We start from the raw sequence: 23,941 nt of genomic DNA on the forward strand, positions 1-23,941 counted from the left end.
AAAAATTAAAACAATATACACACGTATTTGTGCATTTGTAAATAAACTTCTGTACTACATAGATTAGTGCCAAACGTGGCTGTGTGTATCTTTAGACACAAGCATACTTCCTTTTGCCTCAGGACTTCTGGGAGTTATTTTCGATGAAACCGACATCACAGCGATCCCTTTCGGCCGCTCTCCCTTTCACTCCTCTCGCGTTGCACTTATTAACAGAGCGGTGTCTATAATTACGTCGTCAACGCGTGTTACTGGCTCCGGCACACGTGTCGCGGCCCGCGCCACGCATCTTCACCGCATGACATATTGTTACTTTTAATCACGCATCCAAATCTGAAATGAATTTAATAATTTGTGCATACAACATTCGAAATAACTTAAGCTTTTAGTGCATTGACACGGCCGTACCGTGGAGCCGTCTGATCTAGTAAATATCGATTCGATTCCTAAACCCGAGCAGTGTTCCGGAGCGCAATGCTAAGGGCAACAAAAACTTTCATTAAGCCGATTCTTACAAATAACGAAAGTAGGTTGCCGTCGACGATATCGTCTTTATAGAACACTCCGATATAACAACACGGCGAGTTATAGTGTTACAATCTTATTTACTTTGCACTGTTTGTTAGATAAAGTTACAACCCCAAACCAAACTACATTCTGGTGGGTTTATGATATTAAACAACGATTATTCTTATATTCTCGGAGCGAGGGACGGTGATCGTCGTCCTAGCGTCCTCGCGCTCGGCGCTCGGGCTAAGCGCGTGGCGGCGGGCGGTCACGCGAGGCGCCGCGGCCGTACATTACAAATCTAGCCTAATTGCACACGTCCGCTCTACTTCTACAATTGTACACACGCCCAATTACCGACATCATCATGCTCGCTATTGTTTTTGCTAAATATTTGTCAGTTTTGCTTCCCGGAAGTAGCGTGAAGGAGTGACATTAATTGTGGTTGAAACAGTTGTAGTTTTACGTGTCCTTTTTACACAAATGTTTCTTCCAACATAAAGAACATATTCATTACTTCCCAAGTTACAAGTAAATCAAGAAACCAAATTATTGACTTCACCTCCATTACGTTTTTAGCCCACGAGGTGTTAAGCCAGGGGATAAGTAAGTTATACTTTACCCGATAATATTATTAGGAAAATCGTTTGTTACGGCCCGAAGGCGCAGCTGTGGGCCGGCTCGGTCAATATTACATTATATAGCGGATCAATGGCAAAAAATACTTTCAGAACATGCAGAGTTAGCATCTGAAGCAAAGAAATATTTATGTTTTAATTAAACACCGTTAAGATTAAAACTACTCCACGACCGTTAAAAGAGATTATAAGAATAAATATGACTACACCTATCAGTTTCGTATATTTATATGGAAACTTCAATTTAATTTAATCTTGTAAAATGACGACTATAAAGTATATTTTGATTTATAAAGATAATGCCCTGCCTGACTGACTCTGTCAACACACAGCTCCGTCCGATCGATTCGTAATGTAGGAACGTACTAAGATAAATGTTTCCGTAAACGTTATAAAAACGTGTCCCGCTGAAAACGCATTACTTTATATTTTAGTTTTCCGCGGGCAAGCAGTGACTTGTAGTGCTACAAGTCAGTAAAGTAAATAAATTATGACTTTATATGTACTTATAAATTATAAAACCTTACCTATATATATGCTTTTTAAAATGAATCATTACCATATTTGATCTCGACATCAGATTTGTTCCGAAATCATAAGCGGCAGGTAGGAGATAACACAGATACCCCCGACGTGCGTCTGAAATAAATTCCATTTCGGGCCCTGTATGTCTTTAGTCAGCGCAATCACTCGAGCGCCGCCGTCAGACGTGTTACTGAAGTACGAGCAGTTTCTTTCATTTTAATGTTCGTTGCAGATCGAAGTGAAGCATCGTTGATCTCTCTGCATGGTCATTTGGCAATGTACGTCGTGCGAACGATTCATTCGCAACACGCGAAGCAAATCCTGAAGTTGCAAGATTTGGGATTTCGTGATCAACGAGCGTGACCGGCGCTGACGCGTCGCACTTTTTGTCCAACTTTTATTGCTTCTCCAAGTTTAAGCTTTTTGTAATCGCCCACTTCGAGTTTATACGCCAAAGGGTAAGTTAAGTTACTTGGAGCGCCTCGAGTTTTACTGAAGTGATAAAGTTTATACATGTTTATATTTTAGTATCATGGGGAAGCAATTACTCTATCGATGTGAAAAATACAGGAATAGAAATTTTTCTTTACTCGCTGCCTCCGAGTAGCACACAGAGGGAGTTGTTGACTTAGTTGAACTATAGTATCGGTTATTTTATTTTTCACTAAGAATATTATTTTTTCATTTTATTAAGTTATAAATATTTATTTACATAATAAAAATACCTTCTGTACAAATCATGACTGCGTAGTATGGTGACCCGAATGCTAGCAGTATTTCCTGTTTGCATCGCAATGCCGATCCTCTGAGCTAAAAACGAACCATCGCCCTGTCACCAGTAGTGGAAATAAGACGCCGAGTTATTAAGTTAAAACAACACGTTAACTACCAACCCATGAATCCCTTACTACGACACGATATAAATTATAAACACAAATCAAATACGTAAGAACTCAGTAAGGCTCGCCCGCTCGCTTAAGATCCACGTTCTACCCACTAGGCCATCTCGACTTAAGACTAACTATACCGGATATAATGCTGGTATACCTACAATATGTAGACAATACAAAGGACTTGCAAAAAGCAACAACTTAGATATACCGATTGCATTATTATTAAAAAAAAAAACAATTCGTAAAATAAACTTATCTTATTGTTAGAATCGATAGGATTTTATTTGTATTTTTAGATTTTTTGTTTATTTTGTTTTTAAAATGTTATTGCTTATTATAAGAAGTTTGTTGGTTTTACTTCTTTAATTATCTTTTTCAACTTGTAATGTTTTTATTTTAAATTTTATTGTATTTATAATATTACCTGATACTTAGTTATATAAGATGGATGCTGCGGTTTCCTATAATGGAGGGAGCACATGGACACTACTAGTGTAACGTAAGTTAGTGACGTGTATTCCTTATTGGAGGTCCTAATAAAATAGAACAAAACTATGAAGCTAGCTAAATAGTACAGCAACGCGGCCTCATACTGATTATGTCTCTGTTTTTTTTCACTTACTCAAAGTTCGTACAACTCGCCGGTTTGTTTCATCTCAGTAACGGGCCCGCTATTTCAGAAGCTAATGACAGTACTACACGTGAGGCTGCGAGCAGCGCGCCACAAACAGCGTGTATCCAATGTAAAGTAACTCAATCCTTCTCTTCGTGTATTTATATCACTTGTTTATATATTGTAATGTATACCATTACGACTGATACACTGAGTACAAGACACACTCCAAACCCCAGTTTATATAAAGCTTCAAATCGCTTTCAATTTGTTTTACATATATATTTCTATCCTATCCCGACGAATTACAATATAAAATCTAGCTTATTTAATTTTTAACTTTGTTAATTCATCATTTAATTATTTTTTAAGAAATATTAATAAACAAGGTATACTAATATATATTCAACACAAGATATAGCGTGGAGTTTGTATATTCTATTTTGTTATATAATCTGTATATATCCTGTCGTATTTAATTAATATAATCTGTAATGTGATTGGTGGAGAAGAGTTGCTACTGACATTGAAATATAATATTTATCTTTTAGAGTTAACCCAGAATAATTACGAAGTGCAATTATCCTGCAATGTACTATACGGTCACTTTAAGCGGACTTGGTAATATAAGCAGATTATATGTTAGTTAATGAAGAGATTTTTTGTGCATATACTTATATAAAGTTTTTAATTAAAGTGGAAATATGTGGAGTAGCTATTGTATTAAACAAGGGGAGCTTCTAAGCTTCTCGCGCTGCTAGGAAGAAATGGAACCGCTTAGAGAAATAGGATATTTAATTTAAACTATTTAATATGGAAGATATATCAGACAACGGAGGGCGATGAACTCTGAGTAAGTGGGTAAATCAAATAAATTAAATATGAATATCAGAGTGGGTGCGGTGTTTGATATTTACTTCACGCGGCGGTAATCACTCGCCACACTAAACCTACTTAGCTTTATTACCTACGAGCATCGATAGCGCGATTGTACACGCCCGTTTATTACACGGCGGTAGTTCAACGAATCGGTAGATAATGGTCGACGGAATGCGTCTGCTATCTCTTGATAAGATAAATGATAAGGCGCCGGCGTTCCCAATTCCTACTTATTAAAATAAAACAAAATGGTAACGTCTGTCGATCACAATCAAACATTGAAATAAATAACTGTTTTATAAAAATATATAAATAATGTTCGCTATAAAGGCTACTTTCTGTTTCCGAACAAAGTTTTATAATAATTTTTCTTCTGTCTTACCTTTGGTTGTAAAAGCATTTTATTCAATGTCGTCTTTTCCAACAAAAAACGGCTCTTTTTTAATTTATAAATCAAAGACGAACAAATGGCCAACCTGATGACTATACTATACTAACTATTGTTTACACCGCCAATGCGCCGCAAACCTTTGGGACAAAGAATTTACGTTGTGCCTGAAGTTATACTGACTTGCCATTAAGATTTATTTATTTATTTTATTTATTTATTTATTTGGGAAACAAACAATTTTAAAAACACTGTAATATAAAACAAAAATCACAAATCAATCAAGTTTCCACTTAAAGCAAGATGTCAAAAGTGGTCGCACTTTTCTATTCTACCGCCAGGACGACACCACCAGTAAAATTTTCTAAACTTTTTTTAAGCTATCTTTTCAAATACATTTATTTATAATCCCTATTATTCAAATAACCAATAGAGCAACAGAAGCGTTAGCTAGCTAAGAAAGCGCAAGTAAAATTTTCATAAAAACAGTATTTATTTGACTAGCACTCACTTACGCCTGAGTATTTGATGAAGTAAACGTCGCGAGTCGGAGCTAGCTCTGAGCTGAGGAAGTTTGCCGAGTACTCGACACGCGAAGGCATCAACTATGATAATATTATTTATGCGACTTGCGTATCCCTTGCCACCGAATATCCTATATACTAGTTTACGATGTTACGAAAAATAAAGTGCGTTTTTCAGCTTCTTATTATTTATGTATGTATATTTATGTGCAAAGTTGTTTGGCGAGGTAATCTTTTTAAAGTATATATATACATCCTTATTGAAACGATTGTAATGAGTTCAGTAAGTAAGTTGGTGGTCAAGTAAGGTCAAGTTGGAGAGGGGTTGGCTATTCTGTTGATCCTAGATGATGCGGCAGATAACTACAGTTTGAATCGATCACACTAGCAGAAGTTGCTTACATTCCTTCAACATAAAGAAAAAGCTGATGCTCTCCAAATAGCTGCACAGATATTCGTTAATAAGAACATTTTTGTCAATTCATCTTTCTAACAAAAAAATACTAATCATAATCGGTTTATTCTTTGAGGAGCTACAACGAGTTTGTCGTTGATACACACGTAACGATAACACCTCGCTTTTTGTATCGGGAGTTAAAAACAACTCATGACAATTACAAGATGTTAATACGTATAATATTAGTGTCTTTTGACGCAGGCGACACTTGCTTTCAAGTAAAAAAATATAAACGATAATGGGCCTAATGAGTCAAAACACCTGCATCTTATGCAAGGATTGTGGGTTCAAGCGCGGCCAGCACCACTGAACTGTCATGTGCGTAATTTGTGTTTATAATCGTTTTCGTGCTCGGCGTGAAGGAAAATATCGCGTGGAAACCTGTATGTGTTGAATGTTTTACTCGTAGTAGAGCTTTGTGCAAGCTCGTCTGTGTAGGTACCACCCACTCATCAGATATTCTACCGCAAAACAGCAGTACTTGGTATTGTTGTGTTCCGGTTTGAAGGGTGAGTGAGCTAGTGTAATTACAGGCACAAGGGACATAACATCTTAGTTCCCAAGGTTGGTGGCGGATTGGTGATGTAAGCGATGGTTAATATTTCTTACAATGCCAATGTCTATGGGCGTCGGTGACCACTTACCATCAGGTGGCCCATATGCTCGTCCGCCTTCCTATTTTATAAAAAAGAAAAAACTGTCGCATGTGTATTCCACCAATCTGCATTGGGGCAAGCGTGATAGAATGAGCTCCCAACCTTCGGCTCACGGGAGAGGTGGCACATTTACAGGCTGTTACTTTACGTTTTATGTTTTTGAAATGTTTCAGCCCGTATGATTTTGGCATTTAAAAAACAACTAAAATAAATCTGTGAAAAATGTGACCTGGAGGTGGAATATCGCTCAGAATTTGGGTACTAAATTAAATTTGATATTTTGGGATGTTCGGCTACTTGCCGAGTTGGACAATGTTGCTAACCATCAACATTGAACATAAATTCGCCAATATCCACGGAAACCTAATTTAAAGAAGTATTTCATTTCAGTTACCTTCCGGTCAGCATATTAATAAACCAAAAATTTCCACAATTATAATTTTTAGTTAAAATAAATTAATAAATTACAGTAACCAAAATTTAATTTATTATATATTTTGTTTATGGATGTGTAAACATCTTTGCGCTCGGTAGGCGGTAGGGGCTAACTGAGACTTCGAGCTTCAGATGAGTAAACGCAAGATTTCGAGCGTCAGATGACTTCAGCGTAAAATTTGTTATTGCAAGTGCGTTAAATGTGCGTGAGATCGATACATGAGTTCACTTGCTTACACATCAATTCCCGAGAGTACTTTGGCACTCACACCATTTGTTATATATAATCTCATTAAATAATATAATGTGCGCGGTCTTATTTGACCGGTCAAAAAATAGTTTGGTGTACGAGTTGCGCGTAGTGCGTTCTGCGACTTAGTCTGGCGTCTAGATATGTGAATATACATATATAATATTTTGTCATGTAGGTATTGTGTTTAAATTACGTAATAAGTCGATTACCGTTTCTCCACTGCTTGCTTGTGTACTGTTAACTATTGAAGTGAAAAAAAAAATACAATTTTATATTACTCATTCAGGATAATAAGGAAATATTTGATAAGTTTGATAATTCCATTTCTCGTTCCATGAACGATTACGAGTACAAGTGTTGACTATCTCTGTTATGATGTTACGCAGAGTTGTTTTATTCATAACGTTACATATTAAATGACTAATACACTATAGCTCATACCTCACTATAACAATGTTTTTTTTACTAGTTTTAGGCTCTGTTTTCAGTGCTCAGTAATCTGTAATATAAATAATAATATAGCAATAGTCGGGTCAGCCGATTTAAAATAACCCCCTCCCTATTGTTATCGAACAGAAGGCTTCAAATATTTTATGTAGGATACATAACGTATATATTTAATAGCCCTTATATTTTTTTTATTGAATAGGGAGGTGGACTAGCATATGGGTCACCTGATGGTAAATGGTGACATTTCTGACATGACACAAACATTTCTCTAACAATGCCAATGTATAGACATTGGCATTGTCAGAGGAATGTTAACCATCGTTGCGCCACCAACCTTGAGAACTAAGATGCTCTGTCCCTTGTGCCTGTAATTAAACTGGCTCACTTAACCCTTTACGCCAAAGCACAACAATATCAAGTACTGCTGTTTTGCAGTAGAATATCTGATGAGTGGGTAGTACATACCCAAACGAGCTTGCACGAAGTAACAACACCTGCCACCACTAAAAACATTAACTGAGACGAAATAAACCGAAATAGATATTATTTAAATTTAAAAGTTACCAAAATCACACATACGCCTCGCAGCCGGCGCGGATGCTGTAGATAATAAGGTAAGAGCATCTGAAATGCTCAGCCGTGAGAACGGTTGAAATCGCATTGGTTTTTTGAGGCCGTCTGCCATCTGTCCAATTTATTTACGTACTCGTTCCCGCATCTACCTACCTGTAGCTACCCGCGGCTCGGGGGTCGCGTTTGGCCGGCCCACTTGCCGTTTAGCAAAAATGCGAGCAGATAACAATGCCTCCGAGACATTTTATTTATCAGCCGCGAAATTATGCTTTATTGATCATCATTTGTGCACTAAGACTTAGATCGTAGTAAATGAAACGTTTGCACAATGTCCGGGATGTAATAAGCGATCGCTTCAATAATAAAACTAAAAAAAAAAAGAAATGAAGGGTTCGTGAAAGCAATAAATTAACTCGGCTATCTTCCCTAAGCTCAAGTGCGTGATAAAGGTTGGAGCGAAAATGTCTGCAAATTTCCTAAAAACCACAGTCACGCCGGCGAGAGATTTAGCTACTGAGCGAACTTCAAGTAGCAATTACTTGTAGCTTACGATTTTTATTTTTAACTAGTAAATAGTACCTGTTTAAGTACATTAAATATTATCACATACCTTATTTGGTAAAAATATGTTCTCTATAAACGTTTAAAAATATAAACTAAGTATCATCGGAACGAGAGAATGTCTTAAACTAATCACTATCGGCCTTGGGTCCTTCTAAATGTTGTTTAGCACGTGATTAGTAAAACAATGCTGTGACTTCTTCTTTCGAATGTCAATAATGACAGGTACGGAGAAACAAAACATACAATGAAACAGAATACTCGCTGTGTATATCATATACCTAAAGCAAGTTGAAATTGAGCTTAATGTGTAAATATTTATTGAGTGTAAACTCCACATCCACAAAGTCACGCGACGCACCCGCAATATTTTGTGTTAAATTAATATTGTATGTATTGATTATATATACTAATTAATAATATTATTTGATTCTTATTATTTAATAAGTAACTAAATTATTATAAGGAAGAAGGTTCCTTTGTCACGAGTATTTTCTTAAATAGACTTGAAGATTCGATCTTTAGAAGTAGAATAAAATCAATATTTGCCTTTGAGTTAAGCAATAGTTTAGAGCTGGTTATAGTTCCAAGCAAAAACACAAACATGTGATGAGGTGCTAATAAAGTATATTATAATGTTGAAGTACGTGAGATAAGGAATGTCTTAAGTTTCATTGTTTTTAATGAGCTCTATGAGGAATTGCGACTGTGTGTCACCCGTTGTTATTAATATTAATCGTGAATCAGTCTCCTTCCAGATAACGAGTGGCACCACGACGCCGCGAGTCGGCGCTCGGCTCACTCGCGTCGACGTTTCAATAGAAAGAATTGATTACTAACCGATTTGTCGCCGTATCGTCTTACATCTGCTAATGTAAAGTCAACATCGCCGAATGTGACATTTAATATATTACATTAAATAGAACATTAGTCGCGTCTGGTTTCATGTCTGATTAAAGGGGAAAATTTGTTGACGCAACTATAAGATGTTCAAAATTTAAATACAAAATCTATTGGAGTGAAATTTGATCCAAAATGACAAAACCCTACTTATGAGCAGGCTTAAAACAAAATTGCTTAACTTGTATTTGATTTCGCAGTGGTAATCCGGTTAAAAGCTAAAAATAAAATATTGTGTGTATAAATGCCTTATACTTTCTAGGGTTGACATTATCAAAATAATAAAATGTTGTCATCATAACTTTATTCGTCTTCCAACTGCTATAGGTTTTAGAGATAAAACTGTTTAATGAATTATTTGTAAACTCAAAACCTGTTAATAACAATTAACAGTTTTTGTAAACTTATATGGGATTCATATCCCATAATGTTTGCATCTTAAAACAATCGCTATCGCTATTTTTCGTTTTATCTTATCGCCTGGGAACACAACTAATTCTGCTTTATTCAAATTATTCTTATACATACATTGTATTAACAATAATAATATGTATATTAACAAATACAACTTTTTAATAATTATGTCTAAAAAAATATCTTTAATTTTATATCCCATTGAGATTTTTTTCAAACTTTAGATAACCTATACTTATTGTACTTTGGATTTCAATAACATTTATGCAATCTGCTGGTCCAAACCAATTTCTTCCGATGCGTAATAGCATAGATGAATATTGCTTAAGGGCGCGGCGTAAAGACAACACTGGACGATTCAGAAGTTCTCGTAAAAGTTTATTGGATTAAAAATATTTTCATTTGATATGATAGTTGCGAGCAGACCAAATTAAAACATATTGAAATCCAAATAATTTAATTTGTCAGACCCTCTGCCGCTCTCAATACAACTTATGTGAGTTGTACTGAGAGTGGCTGGGGGGGGAGGATTTATGAACGTTAATAGTTTCCATTAGATTTGTATTTATTGCACTGATAACAAAGTTTGTTGGTTAAAAATCTTTAACAGACATATTACTTATGTCCGGTTTGAGTCCCGTACAGTAGAAAAGAGCCACCCCGTCTAAGGACGGGTGTCGTAAGTGCCGACTAAGAAACTTTTTCATCAGTCGAGCACGACGATTGTGTTAATTTAACCAAAGCTGTTAAGTATACCAAGTTGAAATCAACAAAACCACGATCACACGGCAAGGATTTCCTTGACCTTATCTACATTCTGAAATTATGTTAATGACACGTTGTGGCAAGCTATTGCTTCTTTCAAATTATATTGGAATATAAGGACGATTGAGCGAGAGTCGCGCTCCCTACTCTCTGTCATTGTTTATTAGTTGGTACATCAGGGAATCGGGTGCAGTCGGGCGGAAACATGCAGCGAACCGTGATACGACTGCTCAGGATCTCGTCCGCAGAGCTGCAGCCCCGAACCGTGGCATATGGCAATCGTGTGAGTGAAAGTGATCAAATTATTACAATATTCAAAGCAATTAAAGTACACAAAAACGTCGTTTATGGAGCAATAGTATCTCACATAATATTTGAGTCTAAACATTTTACTAGTTCGGGAGAAATTTCGTCATATCCGTCTTACTTAAGATCGGCGCCCACTCACTGTGAGCGACGGTGACTGGAACCCACCTGTGATAATGCAGCGAGTGCCATTCAAAGGCCTGTTAAATGTGTATTATTTCTATCCGACTCACGCCTGCCTACTCGCCGTCCATTCAACATTCGCCTACGAAAACCTCGTCTCGTACGCAATGCGAAAATCATTGCCTTGCTCATTCCGAACATCTTGTACTTATTTTACTATTGTAATAGTCTCTTGTGGAAAACAATTAGACTTACTTAAGTTTGACTAACATTTTTAATATTTAAATTGTAAAAAAAAATCGATTATTGTTTCGTTTTTAATTCATCGTATAAGATGTAAAATTGTTTTTAAAATTTTGTACAATTGCGATGCAATTTGCCTTTCACAAAACTGCACGAGGAGCCAACCAGCCTACTCACGATATGAGAGCGGGCAAAAAGCAAGTTTATAGGGCAAGCTGCGGGGCAGGTCTCTTCGCCCCGCGCGCCCGCCCGCTACCCGCGCCGCCGCTGCCGCGAGCGGTGCAGTCCAGTCAGCCGATGTACGTCTGTTGTGGTATACGTGTTGCCGTTCGCTCTACACCCCCCCCTCCCCCGCTCTCAACAGACGCGATCTTATCCTCGACTGAGTAAGGTCGTCGTTACTTGTAAAAACTTAACAACTTGGAAGTGTTCACTAAAGTGCTCGGTGAATGAAGGTGAAAAATCAATGTGTATTGGTTTAAAGTGTATTGGTTTTACGGCAGTACTAGCCGGTTCTGTGTACAGTGCCGGGCGGCCCTGCGGCCTGTCAGTCGCCTGTGCTTTCTAAACGAACCCGAGAGCAACGGTTGTGACGGTTCAATTTCGAAAACGGATATTTAAAGTGAATTAATCTGGCTTTATACAGGTAAGCCAATAGCATGCAGATGTATCGTTTTAATTTGAGAGGCTTATATACAAGGCCGCAACAGTTTTTATACAAATCAACATATTATACATCAGGGTAACATATTTTAGTTACAACATTTTACTTCCTTAAATTAAAAGTAGAAATAAGAAATCCTTCTTCACCAACAAATATCAAATCACCGATTAAACTTTTTAGCTATGACAAACTTCCAAAAGCTGAGGAAATATAAAATTAGAGTAGTAACTGTTTTCAAGTAATGATCAGCCTACAGTAAAGGTACATAAAATATCCATGACTCAATATCCAAACTTGTTGAAACTTGTAAGAATTTAGTGTTTTTAAAATTTTTAAATCGGCGACCAGCAACATACATTAAAATAGTTTAGGCTTATATGAACTTGAATTGGCCATAATTATTGTAATCAGTCTAGAGAAAAGTAATTGATTTGTTTTTATAATTGCTAAGCCGTGGAAAGCGCGTCATGCGATTTGAGACTGCTAGCTAACGAGAATTGATTACCAAGAGGCAGTGTCAAGCACGAGCAGGAGTGAACTAGGTTAGGTGGAGTAATCAAATGCCAGAGTTTGTGTCAGCGTTATCGGCTATTATCGCTCTTTGCCAAGCTGTTCTAGCTAAGTCGATCAAATTTCAGTTCTTTTAGATTACAAGAAAACGTTGACCTAATGAATCACATTCCATAAGTATTCACTTTAACCATTTGAAAGTTTTAGCGTTCTGAAACTTTCCTTATTTAAAATTAGATAAATAAGAAATAAGTTTCAAAGGTAAGGAATAGATACACTTTGCCAGTTTAACATTGAAACATATTATTATTTTCAGATTACAAAATTGTTCATAAGGAATTCAGAGCTGGTAGAAGAAATGTTGATAATTAATGGTTCGAAAAATCTTACATTTTACATTTTTGTTATGGTCATCCTAAGGCGTTACACGTAGCGTAGCTCACACTTGATAAAACTGCCAAAGATTATTATTGGTAATCTTTTTTATCAATGTTCATAATTAAATAGGCTGTAACCTTATTTTAAAGATATTCAACATTTTTTTTATCAACGTAATTTTTCTTATAATCTACATATATCTATTCCGAGGATACGCATTTAATATATTTTGAAATAGATTATTATAATCAATTTTCAAAGCAGCATACGTGACGATCGTCTTTATTTGTGCTCAAAGACAAAGGTCGATTTAGTTAATAAAGTCAATTATATACAAGACGCGGCATGTACTGGCTCTTGAAACAACGACATGCCACATGCATTTGAGGAGCGTTGCAAATTTAAAAACGACGTCTAGAAGATTTATGTTCTGTACCCACATGTCCTATTATTTTTTGTTGTAAACGGTTAAACGTATCGATTTTCTTCTAAAAATAATTATGTATATTAATTAATACAAGAAGCAAACATAAATTTTCTACCTCTGTTACCTGACTATACTAGCTTAATTCTACCGACTGACTCCGTATACATTTAACAACCGTTAGACCGTGACACTGTTAAATTAAAAAAAAAACTTATCGAAAAAGCTTTTGGTTAAAATAATCCCGTTGAGTTTCCTTCGCAGATTTTTCTTAAATAATTTTGCGAACCGAAGGCCGTTTGTTAAGGCCTGTAAGTAGTAACAGCCTGTGAATGTCCCACTGCTGGGCTAAGGACTCCTTTCTTTGAGGCCTGATATGTATAATATTCGTGGATAAAGAGCGGATAAAAAATAATGTTATACAAGTCATACCAAAATGTTTTTCAATCAATTTTGTTTATTCTTCCGTATACATGAAATACTTATTCATCTGATATGCTTTAAACTTGAAAATCATCGTAATTGATAATTTGAAATGAAAGCTAATTGATAAATATAGCAATAATCGCGCTTTTTTATTGTCTCTAGGAAAACTTGTAAAGATACAACATTAACAAATTCCACTTTTTATGGGGTATTTGAAGATTACAAATGTCCGCAGATCAATCAGTCGAATGAATAAGTCATAATAACTACTTTTAATATTAATAAGTTTTAAAAATGTATAAGAAGTGTTCTGTAGATTGATTATCGTAATGTGCGACACTGTATTTATTGCAATAAATGTTTGTGTTTCGTAACATCTCTAAAACAAAAACAAATTAAAACTTAATCCATTACAGATTAAGGTCTGTTTTTGTTTAAATAAAATATAGTACTTATATTATAAGCAATCTACTATAGACTTAACATTTACTATTTATATTTAATCAGACCCTGGAATTTACTTCGATAAGTGGCAAGAATTTCGAAGGACGCCCTGCAGTTGCATGTAATCAAACACAAGGGCAGCCATACAAAGCCGCCCACTGTCCATAAATAACGTGCTTAGTAAAAAGCTCCCTTTATTAGATACCATATGGTGTTTTGTTAGGAGGAATTGAATTTCCTCGTAGAATTATACAAAGAATAGTAATCGTTCTTATCAAGGGTTCAGAATAAGAATATTGGATTTTAGTTAACGAGTAACGATATTATCATTTACAAAAGTATCGTTGGATGTTATTGGCCTTATTTGTGGATATTATCTTACCCTACTATTTAAATGTTAGTGCAATGATAGATAAACTTTACTTTATATTTAAAGTAATGGACTTGCAGTTGCCAGTGCCCGTATAACGAAGTGAGTTCCTACCTGGTACCATCTACTTTATCTACTATTCTACCGAAAAGCAATACTTCGTTTTGTTGATTTCCGGTTTATAAAGTGAGTAAATCTGTGAATATGAAATAACAACATCTTAGTTACCGTAATCGCGATGATTGTTTAAGGAATAGCCACCGGGAATGGCGAAAACTTACCGCCAGGTGGTCTTTTTGCCCATCCATATTGCTTTGTTACGTTTAATATGTTAAGACCTAGAAGTAAAGGAAGACAACGAAGAAATTCTTCTATTCTATTTTAGATACGGACTAAACACATTTCTCAAGCGTTTGATTAATCGGTAAATGTAAAATTCATTCAAATGCAATAGGTGCCATCCTATCAGCCAATATTTATCAGTTTAAAACTCAAACCAATTCACTAAGTCTTTTCAAATCACTTGTCGAACACTCGAGATACATATATTGATAGTCCTGACCTTACTTTAATCATATACTCTTTCTTGGAACAAAAATATATAAAAACGGCTACATGCCCATTAGCAAAGAAAACTCCGCAAAGAAAATACTGGAAACACTTACATCAAAGAGAATTGCCACAAAAGCATCCAAGTTTCAGGTGAATTACATTATTTAAATAAAATAGACAATTCAAACGGAGGGATATGCAGCAGCTGTTTTCGGCGACTTTTTGAAGTAAAAACTAACCTTGAGCCGATCTAATTTATTTACCCTTTGCTTTGATCATTGAACAAGACAAACGTACTCACTTATATACTCGTACAAATATATTGTGTATATTAGAGATATTAAGACGATTCCATCTCATTACAAGTAGATTTATTCTTAGCAAAACTGTACGGAGATTTTTATCACTGATACTCATGAATTAAAGTTAAGTATTATTTAAAGGATATAAGTTGAGTAATTATTAATATTTATATACAATAATGATGTTAAAATAAAATATTAGAAATAAATTATATATAATAGCGAAGGGAAAATAACGACAAAATATAATAAAGTCACTGTTATAAGTGAACACAACTATGTGAATCTATATCATAAACATTTAACAATTATTGTGAAAATGTACTTCGTATTCGCCTGCCTTTAAACAGTAAAATTAAGAAGGGAGGAAATTAAGAATTTCCGCACTAACGGTCAGTATTCAGTTCAACAGATGTTCATAACAACAGGCTAGTGTTCAAAGAACAAGTTGATCATCTCCCCCTCTTCCCTTCCTCGTCCCGATCGCGCTCGGCGCGGGCGCCCGCAGCTCGGCACCACCTTGTCGTTAGGTTGTATATACTCAAAAAAGATTTCAATTGAGCTCATTGTTTATTTTAATGAGGTCTCCAGGCGGTCCTATCTGTGACACACCGTTTCATGATCTTAACGATCTTAGACTAAAGTTACCGGGGAATCCCGGACAACCATTGCTCAATGTTTTTGACACGCAGTAAATTATAAAAAAATCATATTAATTTTAAACATGTGTGCAAATAAAAAATACCTGAAATTACTTATTATACATAACACTTTTTGGATAAATATGCTTGGATTTAAGCTCGGATTTATTTATATATTTTAAAAAGAGCAACTGCTCTAACAACCGTCATTGTGGTTCCTTACCGTTTCTTCTCGCTAGAGGCTTGTAAATAATATCAAGCGACGCGTTACATAGAATTGATCGCTTGTTTGGTTGACGCTCGTCGTTCTAAAATATACAAATGCTATTGATTATACGCATATCCATGTTAGTAATTATATACATAAGACAGTATTTTTAGTTATAAAATATTACTAAAAATATAAGAACCAAACACGCGGACCTGCAATATGTGCTCGTATTAGTAGTGATGATGATGTCCTCCTGACCCATTTCGGCCACAACCGATCTCAAGAGAGATTAGCTATTTGTGGAGGACATATTATAGTGCACAAGTGTGTGCGCAAACACAGATGCTCTGTCTATTTCGTCAATCCCTAAACCGGACCGAGGAATCTGCGGCCTTATATCTAAAATTGCAATGCCACTTAATGTTTTCATTTACCAAAAAAATCAATTAATATGCTGACTTAAATTGCTATGTATCAATGACTTTCTCTAATAAACAAAATCTATAAATGACATAAAGTAATATGTATTCACTTACGCGTTTGGGTATTCAATATTCATGTAATAACACTTAATGCGTATAATAGAAGGGAATTTGATTATGCATGCAACCCAGCGAAAGCGGTTTAACTCAGGTAGGTGATGTTAAAGAGCTCAATATGGCGGCGGCCATGCAAGTTTAAGCACACCAGCGTATACAGTCGCCTATATGTATTGAGGGTGAGCTTGTGTGCGTAAGAGCAGCTGTGACCCCGCTCACTCCGCCTGCACCCCCCGTCGCCTGCGCCGACCCTACGGGATGTTTACCGCATACCTGAGCCTTGCCAGTCCATCTTCTGCTCGTCTCTAGTCACAATAATAATAATATAGACAGAAAGAAATACCTCTCGTCGAGATAGATGTAACGGTTGTAGCATTTATCTCGGCAACATGAATCAGTGAGCTACTTAGCGCGTATCTCTATTGGAGGCGCGGTGCGACGCGAAGGTTAGGCCGATGACCGGCGCCCGCGGCCGCCTGCCCGAACCGCTGACATCATCAACGATTCTTCGTAAAAAGCCAGTACAGTAAATTGACTAATATCATAATATGATTACTGATGTTGTGTGGCGCCAATCGCTTGTGAAATAATTTTTGAAAATATTTAAATTTAATCTAATTTCGACCCAATATCGTCGGCGATAAGCAACAAAAAGTATAAGATTAATAATCGTTCACAATAAATAACTTAGAATATACTTATTTATGCGCCCCAACTGTAATTATTTTATACGATTTACATGGAGATACTAATTTATAAGCCATAATATGCAGATGCAAAATCTAAAGAAAAATTTAAAACTAAAGAGGATATGAAAAATGGGGCCTTTTCGCAGATCAGCAATATTTTGAAAAAATATTTAATAGTAATTTCAGATATAAAGCCAAAGTGCCATAAAAAACGTAAACCGCCATTATTGTAATATGATAATTATAAATTTGCATGTTATGCAAATCGGCTTATAAAGTAAACAGTAGGCAGACAAACAATTGACATAACAATCTTTTAAAGCACAAGACGGTTTTTATATTAGTGCTAAATGCTTTTAATGGGGCATTATTAATAAGGCTAAGGATTTTTATACATAATTGTTGAGCGAAGTAACCTACCGCTCATGAAGACCTCATAACACATTTGCACAAGATCAAGATTTGCCGACACACTTGATACTAGAATCAAGTCGCCAGTTTAGACAGAGCACTTTTCATTATATGATGCCTGAGTTTTGGATACAAATACTAAATTTCATGACATACTTGCGGTGGTGGCTCAACGTGTCCCGTAGCTTGATATTAAATCGTAGGCCATAATGTACTAAGTACATTTGCACTATACTAGTACATAGAAAATGACTCGTCTCCAGATTATAGAACAGGGATAAGTAACTACGTTACAAAAAAGGGTTCATTGGTAAAAAAGACAAATAGTCGTCGTCTTTAAATTATCTATACGTATAAATAAAGCTGAAGTGTGATTTCAAAATAACTGCCTCTTTTACAGTTTATATGGCTATTTGCGATTTACCAAAACAAGCATTTTTTAAATGTATGTCTTGTCTTTATGTCTGTTTGTCCAGGCTAATCTATTAAACGGCTAAAAATTACAAATTGAAATAACTGAATTATTACAAGATGTATTTCAAGGTACCTTTCAATGTACCTCAACATAACCCTCAATTCCTACAGATTTATTTTAGGATATGCTCGAGGAGAGGTAGTTTTCATTCCAATAATCCATAAGCATATATCATTCGAATTTTAAAGTATATAGTTCCCTCTTAAATGGTAGTGGTGGTTTTCATGGGGAAGCCCATGAAAATCGTTGAACATGGCCGGCACTGAATTTAGTGAGAACTGTTATCACGTGGAATTTTTAAGTTGCATACTTCAGAGTGAGCACTGCGAGTAACTCAGTAATTTTAGCCACAAAAAGAATCTGCAAACGTCGTTTTTTTGTGTTATATGTAGGCGGACGGTTAAATGGGCCACCTGATGTTAAGTGATCACCATCGCCCGTAGAAATTTGCGATGTATGTAATATTAACCATTCCTTACATCGCCAATGCGCCATCAACCTTGGAAACGAAGATGTCCCTTGTGCCTGTAGTTACACTGGCTCACTCATATTTCAAACCGGAACGCAACAATACTAAGTATTGCTGTTTAGCGGTAGAATATCTGATGAGTGGTTGGTATCTACCCAGACGGGCTTACACAAAGCTCTACCACCGTTCATAAAGAGGTGCTTCGATTATTCATTATTAATAAAGTTTTCTTTGACTTGAATAGTTTTGTTTAATCTGAGTTTGATAGAAAAAAAAAATATATTTAAAGTGTTGCCTTTATCCAACGGCGTGGATGGATGACAGAGATATTTAAGCAACAGAATCGTAGATGGAAAAACATGTATCAAATAATTTTTTTTTCAACCCGTTTGATTAAATATAATAAGTACACTACAGGAATTCACAGTAAGTTTACAAGTTGATGATTTTTAAAAGAATAATTATCGCTCTAAAATAAAAAAAAAACCCTTAATATACTTTTTTCTAACCAGAATGACATTTCATGCTTCTAGCAATAAAATCACAGACCAATCCAAATTCCAAACAATCATTTATCCTTTACTTATACTTAAGTGCGGGCAACTGCTAGTTATGTAATAAAGTTGATTGCAAAAAATGAGAGCAACACTTAGATTTATATTTTATTTTACAAAACTTTAAAAGAAAAATAGCTTGTCAAAGGTTACTAGTAATATAATATTGTAATATGTGCTGTCTTGCATTTAATCCGGCAACTAATAAAAAAATAATTTCCGTTCAATAATTCGACATTACTGACTTTTTGTAAATAAATGTTTGAAATTATTTGGACTTGAATTCAGTTAGCAACGCGCGATTTTAGTTAGTGGCTCCATATTAGTCACGAGTGGCTGCACAAACGACGTTTTTAGGAACAAAAGCTGAGAGTGCGGCCGGTAACTCAGACTAGAGATGCGCATACGCATATTGCACGGTTATAATTATCGTTATAGCTATATATTATTTAACTTTACTGTATGTATAGTGTATTTCTCTCGTATTAATTACTACTCCGTACCGCTCAAACGATTAAGCTGAAATTTTGCAAACTGGTTTTATCTCGGTGACAAAACAATCTATTAGGTATATTATTTATGTTAATTTGTTTAATGTAAAAAAACGTAATGAAAGTGTTAATTATTTAGTTTTATTTTATCACTTCATATCTGCAACTTACATAGCACTTTGTTACATTTGAAATGTTTGCTAATATTTTTTTTGTTTGTTAACAAGTGTTTTAAAACTTCTTACGTACTTACGTTTAAAAGACAGTTTTACTTATCATTATTATATAATGATGTCAGAAAACAACTAAAACAAACGGGTGTGCCTTTCAATGAGCAATATAACAATAAAGATTTGTGTTGTGAGAAGCGAGAGCGTGCCGCCGTCCGCATGCGTGTGAGTCACGCGTGACGTCACTAGCGCACTGCGCCTGAGCGAGCATTAACTATCGACGTCACGCGGTTTGCGTTTAATACAAAAAGCATTTGAATCTAAGTTAATGCGTCATTTCATGTTAACTTATGCGTACAACGCTCCAGTGCTCGCGGGTCACTAAGTCGGTGTAATATAGTCAGCTGATCGCAATCGATTGACGATTATTTATCTATACCTATAATAAATATCTTATGTCATCGTTTTACATTAAAAAATATGTATTATTTTTCTATTTGAACTTATAATTTTTTTTTATATGCGCCGGGATGGCAAATGACTCTACTCCACCTGATGGTAAGTGGTAGTAGAGTTCTAACGCGACGACGGCCAGTACAGTCGGGAAGAATCTTCTGTACTAGCCGTCCCCGCCTTGCCGGCCCACAAGATGCCTCTTCACGCCTCGTTTGAAGGAACCCGGGTTGTAAGAGGAGGGGAACACGTGAGCTGGTAAGGAATTCCATTTTTTGGAAGTACGTCAAAGAAAGGAGTTGCCAAATTTCTTTGTGCGCGATGGAATTGATGTCACAGTTAGGCGGTGACATCGAGAACCAGCTCGCGTGGTTCTTAAGTCTACTTGGAAGGGAGAAGCAGGAATTAGAGAGAATAATTCCTCAGAGCACTCGCCGTGATACAGTCGATAGAAAGCGCTCAGTCCTGCTATCTCACGACACAATTGTAAAGGTTCAAGGGTGTTTGTGACCTTTACGTCGCCAATAATGCGTCGCACGTTGCTGCAACCGGTCCAAGGCCTCCAGTAGGTACTTAGCGGAGCCATCCCAAAGGTGCGAGCAATATTCAACGCAAGACCGTACCTGTGTTTTGTATAACAGGCACAGTTGTTGTGGCGTGAAAAAACGCCGCATCTTGTTGAGAACTCCGAGCTTCCGTGAAGCTGTTTTTATAATAGCCTCGATGTAATCCCTTGGACTAAGGTCGCAGCGAACGTCCATCCCCAGCATGGCGATTTTGCTTTGTATCATCAGCGGTGTGTCACAGAGGGAGGGAAGACGGGAAAATGGTGACTTTTTCGCTGTGAGAGCGCATACCTGTGTTTTCTTGGCATTAAACTCAACAAGATTATCAGAACCCCATTTGGCGATGAGCTTTAACGTCCTATCGAGTTCAATGACAAGATTCTCCCGCGTCTCCTCAGTTTCCGCTCACCTAGCCACTGCGCGTCCGTGGTATCCACCATGCACTGTACTATCATCTGCATAGCAATGTATGTTCCCAAGAGAGAGCATATCATTGATATGCAAAAGAAAGAGTGTGGGAGATAGCACAGATCCCTGGGGGACCCCAGCATTCACTATATAGAATTGTGAAGCGCAACCATCAACTAAAACATGAAGGCTACGCTTGTGTAGGAAGCTGGCAATCCAGGTGCATAGCTGAGCAGGCAGACCATATGCCGGTAGCTTGGAGAGAAGTCTTCTGTGCCAGACCCTGTCGAAAGCCTTGGAGATATCGAGGCTGACAGCCAACGATTCTCCATGCTTGTCGATAACTTCACCCCAGAGGTGTGTTACGTACGCCAGAAGATCACCTGTGAACCGTTTTGGTCGAAACCCGTACTGACGATCATTAATCAGACAGTGATCTTCTTGGTAACGGATCAGTTGGTTGTTTAGAATCCGGTCCATCACATTACAAAGTAGTAAGGTGATAGCTATTGGTCGGTAATTTGCCGGGTCAGACCGATCCCCTTTTTTGGGAACCGCTTGCACATTAGCTCTTCTCCAAGCCCCCGGCACACATCCCGAAGAGAGAGAAAGTTGGAACAGGCGCGTTAACACAGGAGACAGCTCCGCCGCGCACTTCTTTAGCACTATTGGCTGGTATTCCATCGGGACCGCTAGCTTTCCGTATATCAAGTGATTGCAGCGCCGCACGCACATCACGTTGCCTGATTTTGATGTCAGGCATCGTGTGGCCACATGAAGGTATCGTTGGTGGCAGCGCACTACAATCATCGATAACGGAGTTATCGGCAAAGAGTTTAGCCAGGAGATCGGCTGTCTCCTGCGGACTGTGAGCTAGCGATCCGTCCGGATTTCTGAGCGGTGGCAGCGAAGGTTGGCAGAAATTGTTTTGCACAGACTTGGTTAGACGCCAGAAGCTACGGGAGCCCCCAGGATGCGAAATAAGGTCATGACCAATCTGTACAATGCGCTGTGCATCCGCTCTCGTGTATGCATTCCTACAGGACTTGGAATTTTTATTGTAGTTTGCTTTCAGTGAGTCAATGTTAGATGCCCCGCTAACGCAGCCGTTGATCCACGCGCGATATGCCGCCTGCTTAGATGATACAGCATCGGCACATTCACGAGTGAACCAACGGTTACGCGTACCCCTACTGATGAGATCTGAGCTAGGAATGTAGTATTCCATTCCTGACATGATCTCATCAGCAACAGCAGCGGCACTAGCAGTCGGGTCATTCCCACTGAAGCAACGTTCCTTCCAAGGGACTGACGCATAGTAATCGCGCATACCGTCCCAATCTGCTGACTTATAGTGCCAAACGCGACGTTTGCATACCGCTGGTGGCGGCAGCTTAACTGTGGCACTTTGGTAGATATAAGGCCGTGATCCGAAGAATCAAGTGGAGCTTGAACCACAAACTGATATTCCACCCTCCCGGACAGAAGGGCCCCCGAAAATATCCCCGACTAAGGGATATCTGGTCGCTCAGATATCCCTTAGTCGCTTCTTACGACAACCATGGGAAAGAGAGGGGCAGTGAAATGTATTCTTTCTCCGTCACTGCACGGATAAGATTGTAAATCGAAATATAACATTGATAACATTGTAAATCGAAATATCTAAACAAAATTATTGGTTAAAAAAACCTTATGACTGCGCAAGAGATTATAGTGCACAAGTATGTGTCTGCGGTTTCCTGATAAAGAGATCTATGTTATGGCATCCAGACATTTATCATCATCATCCGTTACACGCAAATACTGTAAGATTTTGTTCTTTACTTTGTTGATACAGTGTGTTTTCTTAAGAACATCGGACAGCTTGGTTCACTACCACTGAAATGTTTAAAAATGTCACTTTGAAAAAATGCAACAAATTTTAACTGTTCTAACATCGGAAGTGTTATGAACAGTGGTAATATGTCAATACACTTCATTGGAGTTATCATAATAATTTTAATGTAGGCTACACAGTGGCCGAAGAATCGGATTATTCAGCACGAAATGAATAATCCGGTCACCACTACGATTATCTGCGCCCGACATCACTGAGATGCAGGCAGCCTGAACGGGAGACCTATTCAAACCACAAGCGTCAATACCATATTAAGTACGCTTCTATTTAGGCAAACTATATGAAACTTTCTTTAATTTAAGTAAATGTATAATTTAAGAAAAAAAACCAAATTGTTATAAATATAAATGAAAAAAAAAAATACATCCGAGCTCACTGTGTAATTAGTAAAGATTCGCCATTAGCAGTAGTGACGTTATATTACGCTAATGATTGTTCACAGTAACAATACTTTTAATTTGAAATACGGACATATTTAGTAAACTAAAGAGTTGAAGACACGACTCGTCCCCGCGAGCGGGACCACAACAATAAATTCGTTCCTGTACTCTCGCTTGTTGAGTGATTAATCTTCGCCGCAGAACATTCGTGATACATATTATATGAAAATAAGATGTCGTTAACAATGCAGACTACCTGCTTTAAAAATGTTAGAGCTCGAATAACAAGAGCACTTCAGTCGTCCTGCAACCCGCATTACGCTTAATCCTCCGAATAAAAGGAGATGTATTATGAAAAGACTTCCTTTCTTTTGAAATGAAGACAAGAGTGGCGAGCGAGGCCCGGAGACATAC

The 23,941-nt window shown here is 37.0% G+C and overlaps 1 protein-coding gene across 2 annotated transcripts in view; it reads left to right on the plus strand.

The window, feature by feature from the left end:
* The first annotated feature begins 11,412 nt into the window (after window positions 1-11,412).
* The window catches only part of LOC126781607 (fat-like cadherin-related tumor suppressor homolog), a 39,651-nt gene continuing 27,122 nt past the window's right edge, over window positions 11,413-23,941 (plus strand). The window contains exon 1 of one of the 2 annotated variants that reach the window (XM_050506525.1): window positions 11,413-11,749. The gene's annotated coding sequence lies outside the window, so the exon portion shown is untranslated. Of the gene's footprint in view, window positions 11,750-12,639; window positions 12,652-23,941 lie in introns of those variants that run through there. The other variant, XM_050506526.1, reaches the window with a different exon arrangement.

Source organism: Nymphalis io, chromosome 4 (genome assembly GCF_905147045.1).
Source record: "Nymphalis io chromosome 4, ilAglIoxx1.1, whole genome shotgun sequence".
Lineage (NCBI taxonomy): Eukaryota > Metazoa > Arthropoda > Insecta > Lepidoptera > Nymphalidae > Nymphalis > Nymphalis io.